Here is a 5,440-nt window from a genome sequence, read left to right on the forward strand (position 1 = left end):
TAGCTTTTTTATTTTTGATGGCTTGCTACTTGTGGAAAGATGATGGAGGCTTAATTTGTAATTTTGTTTATCTTTTTTGGTTTATATTTAAAAGGATTTTATCCCAACAAAAATTAATTGATGTAAAGTTAGGGTGCTTCTTTTAGCACTTTTGCATGTTACATAGATTTTCTATTTAAAAGGGGACCTGTAACCATAAGAAAAACACAAAGAGGCAGGCACTCCCACAGGATCACTTCAGCCAGATTTAAAAAAATAGAACTTTTATTTCACTTCATTAAAACCAGACAGCCTTATGCGTTTCCTATCGCTGTACACATATTCATAAGCTAGACCTGTCACCATAAGTAATAATTCAAAATCCTATATTATTGTGTTAGCTGAGAAAAATATGCATACTCTATGGGGCAGATTCACTAAGCCTCGACTGTTTTTTTACTTCGAATTCGACCTTCGATTCGAACGGTCGAGCAATCCTCCGATCAGGTGAATAGTCAAATTCGATAATCGAAGTGGACAAGTACGATTATCGAAGGATGTATTAGTTCGCCTATTCGACTATTCGACTCGACTCGAAGGATACCTTATTTATCAAATCTTCACCCCGAAGTTTTATTTGTACCCCATCTTTGACCTACCGAAGTTGATTTTGGACTTCGACATTCGAATATGATATGGTTCGAATCGAACGGTCGAAGTAAACCATCTTCGACTATTCGATTTTCTTCGATTTTTTTTGCTGGTGCTCTCCACTGTTGTGGGTGTATAGTGACACCTAGGGATCACTTTATAAACTGTTAGAAACTGTTTTTTAGTTGTGGCTGCACTAGAGGTTTGGGGAATTACATTAAAATAAATACTGACACCAGAAACATGTTTGTTTTGGCATCTATCAGAATATAAGCTAAGATTTTCAAGTATCAATGGCTTAAAACATAATTTTGGATTTCTATTTTTTTACAACATCAATTCAAATATTAATTGGCCCTATCTATCCTTACGCTTCACTAAATGGTTAAATGTTTCCAAGCTGCATGGAATGCTGGGAAACACTGGCTTACTTATAAAAACCCCCCCACCAGATGCCATTTGACTAAGAAATTTAAAAAAATTGAATTTTTGGTAGCCGCCATTTTGGAGGCAGAAGAGCAGGATGAGGAGCAGGAACACCTTGTCCCTGCTAGGATCAGGCAGCCTCGTCACTTCAGGAGACCTGTACTTTGTTTGGACGAGTTGTCTGATGGTGAGGTTGTGAGGATGTTCCGCCTGAGTCGTGCCGCCATAGTGCAGGTTTATGGTCTCATCAGTGAGGCTATTGAACCTGTGACGGCACGGTCTCAGGCAGTGCCTGGGATGTACAAGCTGCTTGCAGTTTTGCATTTCCTGGGCACTGGCAGTTTCCAGCAGGTTTCTTCACGCCTCATTGGCATGAGCCAGCCCACCTTTAGCAGGATACTAGCACAAGTGCTCAGGGCACTACTGCAGCACTCGCGAAGGCTCATTTCCTTCCCCTCAACTCAGGCAGAGTGGATAAGATTAAAACATGATTTTTTCCTAATTGGCCAATTTCCAAATTGCCTAGGAGCCATTGATTGCACTCATGTTGCGCTCACACCACCTCGCCATCAGCAGGAGCGCTACCGAAATCGTAAGCGCTCCCATTCCATCAATGTGCAGGTGGTGTGTGATTCCAACATGTGCATCATGAGTGTGAGATCTGGCTTTCCTGGAAGTGTCCATGATGCCACTATCCTGCGTCAGTCAGCTCTCCATGGCCTCTTTACCCGAGGAGAAATGCCGGACGGCTGGCTTGTGGGTAAGTTATATTTGCAATTTCATACAAAGACACTTCAAATATTATTTTAAAGGTGATATGTATGTATTTTCCAGAAATGTTGCCCTATTTTCAGTCTGGCTACAATAGATGCACTATGCATCTTGGGACCTGTAGTTTAGTTCAATCAGCTCACTTTGTTAGGGCTTTTAATTCTTGCCACCTGATTCAGTTTACAGGTGAGAAGTGTTAAGTGGATGATTTCTTAATGGATCTGCACACACACAATTTTTGACATTTGGGGGGAGGGGAATTCCCTCTTTTATTGTGCCAGCAATGTTGTTTGGCTAACAAAAGGGGTAAAGTAAGTACCCCAACAGCAAAGAATTTGTGTGTAGATCTGTTTGTAAAGATTGTACTACTACACAATGGACATAACTACACCATTGGAATAGTCAACACAACAGACAACTGGAATCAATTACTATAATATATTTTGGTTTACATTTTTAGGAGACGCAGGATATGGACTTCTGCCTTGGTTGATGACCCCTGTGAGGTTTGCCCAAACACCTGCCCAACGTAGGTACAATCGTGCCCATCGGAAGACACGTAATATCATTGAGCGCCTCTTTGGGGTGCTCAAATCTCGCTTCCGATGCCTCTCAGTCACTGGGGGAGCTCTGCTTTATTCCCCCCAGAAGGTTTCACAAATCATCACTGTCTGTGCCATGCTGCATAATGTGGCAAGGGAGCATGGATTACCTGCAGACATTGATGATGACCTGGAACCTGAGATTGAGGGGTATGTTGCCAGACAGAGGGACAACCAACCAGAGGGAAGAAGAGTGCGTAAAAGGCTCACCCGTGCCCACTTTTAGTTGTAAGTTGAACAAACCACACAAAAATAGTTAATTTGTACTAGTTAAGACTTCTTAAATAAATATGTACCAAATAGTGGTACATATTTTTTTGGGCCCTATTCCTAAGTGCTTTTTTTGTGATTGTTTGCAATCTTGTCAGTTACCTTTCAAACCATGTTTTTCCAATGTAAATCTGGTCATTTGATTAACTTTTAGCCCTCTTTCACACGAGCATTTGAAGCTGCGCTCCCCTGCGTTCTGTTTTTGTGTTTAGCCCCAGCGGAGCACAGGAGTAGACGCATTCAGTTGTTTGAAATGGGGCTGTACTCCACAAACACAAGAAAAATTTGGCATGTTGCGTCTCAATCTGTACAGCCCCATTGAAAACAACTGCATGCGTCTACTCCTGCGCTCCCCTGTAATGAGGTTTAGTAATGTCATGATCTACATCAACTCAATAATGTCTGAAACCCATTAATTCCTAGGTCAGTTGTTTGGCCTTAATATGTTTGCCTTGTCATGAGTGTTATATGTCAGGTCTTTATAACCAATCTCGATTATTAGGCCTTATATGATTGTTGTGAAATGAAATTGTTTGGAATGGATATCTGGAAAATAAACAATTTTTTATACTTTTCTTCCAAATGAACAGGCTGCTGATGGTGATGTGCTGGCGTGCCCCTAGCAGTGAATGCTTTCCTGTAACATCTTATGCTGTAAGCAGAAAAATGATGAGATGATAAACAAATTTCCATGTGTATACACATATTCAAGAGAAAGCATTATCTGTACTTGTCATTTCAGCTTTCTGGCCTCCTACTGTGTTATGGTTGTGGTTCATGTGTGTCGTACTCTACTTTATTATCTTGGTACTTGCCCACAGAGGATACAGACATGGACACTGACTGATTGGCCAGGCCTCAAACTCCGTTATTCAGGTATTTAGGAATTACTCAGGGAATTAAAAAATATATTGCTAACAACTTACCATATTATTGATGTGACTTTGCAGCCTCTTCATGTGCAAACTTTTCCTGACCCACTAAATTGGACTCAACACAACCGACAGATGTGATGAACTGACAGCTGTTTGGCTCATTTGAACCTGGGTGGAGTCACCTTTCAATAACATATCAGTAAGTGGCAGTGTTTGTTTAGCAATGACAGGCTTTTGTGTGGCTACTTAAATTTGTTTGGATTTGTGTTAATGCATTTTTCTTGTTTGATCCACAGGTATGGCTTCTTCTGTTTTCTTGTTTGAAATGACATTACCCATGTTACTATTTTGGACTAGCACCTTGTCAAAAAAGAAAAACAAACACACCCAGTAATGTTTTAGTGGCTTTACTGACACAATCTTTGTCAAAATCCAAAACCGTTGAACAACAATAAAAAGACAATATATATCAGTAGAAAGTTTGTTTCTTTGTTTTTGGAACATACAATAGTTATTTGAAAACCTTAAAATATGTACCTTAGCTGGAAGGCACAGGAGGAATTTGTTCTCAACATATATTTCAAAATATAGCACCCCCTATAGACCACTAAAGGGCAAAAGCTTTACAAAGGTTTTACAAAGCATTTGTTGCATAACATTGCTAATGCACCCCAGGATTCATCATGGCCAACTTAACATTAAACAGTATCCAAAAATTTGGCCCTGATAAGCTTGTGTCCAAAACAATAATATAACAATCAATATGATGTACAAATGACACTTGTCAATATATGACAATTTGGCCAGTTGAAAAGCATCAACAATATGAGATTAATGCTGGCCAGGTAGAGTGTTGGACACCCAACAATGCTTGATAGTGCAAAGTAACAACCATTTGTGCCTATAAGGCATATCATACACCTAGGACTTGCTATTGAATGAGCAGAGGAGGAGGAGGAGGTAGTAGGCGTTGGCACCTATTAGGAGTGCTGGGTAGCCAAAGTAGGCCAGAGGTAGGCCACATAACTTCTTGTGCAAAGTAACAACCATTTGTGCCTATAAGGCATATCATACACCTAGGACTTGCTATTGAATGAGCACAGGAGGAGGAGGTAGTAGGCGTTGGCACCTATTAGGAGTGCTGGGTAGCCAAAGTAGGCCAGAGGTAGGCCACATAACTTCTTGTGCAAAGTAACAACCATTTGTGCCTATAAGGCATATCATACACCTAGGACTTGCTATTGAATGAGCACAGGAGGAGGAGGTAGTAGGCGTTGGCACCTATTAGGAGTGCTGGGTAGCCAAAGTAGGCCAGAGGTAGGCCACATAACTTCTTGTGCAAAGTAACAACCATTTGTGCCTATAAGGCATATCATACACCGAGGACTTGCTATTGAATGAGCACAGGTGGAGGAGGAGGAGGAGGAGGTAGTAGGTGTTGGCACCTATTAGGAGTGCTGGGTAGCCAAAGTAGGCCAGAGGTAGGCCACATAACTTCTTGTGCAAAGTAACAACCATTTGTGCCTATAAGGCATATCATACACCTAGGACTTGCTATTGAATGAGCACAGGAGGAGGAGGAGGTAGTAGGCGTTGGCACCTATTAGGAGTGCTGGGTAGCCAAAGTAGGCCAGAGGTAGGCCACATAACTTCTTGTGCAAAGTAACAACCATTTGTGCCTATAAGGCATATCATACACCTAGGACTTGCTATTGAATGAGCACAGGTGGAGGAGGAGGAGGAGGTAGTAGGCGTTGGCACCTATTAGGAGTGCTGGGTAGCCAAAGTAGGCCAGAGGTAGCATATGTTAACATATGTTATGTTTGAAGTAATTAGTGAAAAATACACAAGCAAAAGAGTAGTATT

At 41.2% G+C, this 5,440-nt stretch overlaps 1 long non-coding RNA gene across 1 annotated transcript; it reads left to right on the top strand.

Moving 5' to 3' along the window:
* The first annotated feature begins 3,289 nt into the window (after positions 1–3,289).
* Positions 3,290–4,046, top strand: LOC121402844. Its single transcript, XR_005966813.1, has 4 exons — positions 3,290–3,353; positions 3,442–3,575; positions 3,650–3,773; positions 3,871–4,046. It is a non-coding gene; the product is annotated as an uncharacterized LOC121402844 (long non-coding RNA).
* Positions 4,047–5,440: the final 1,394 nt, after the last annotated feature.

Source organism: Xenopus laevis, chromosome 4L (genome assembly GCF_017654675.1).
Source record: "Xenopus laevis strain J_2021 chromosome 4L, Xenopus_laevis_v10.1, whole genome shotgun sequence".
NCBI lineage: Eukaryota > Metazoa > Chordata > Amphibia > Anura > Pipidae > Xenopus > Xenopus laevis.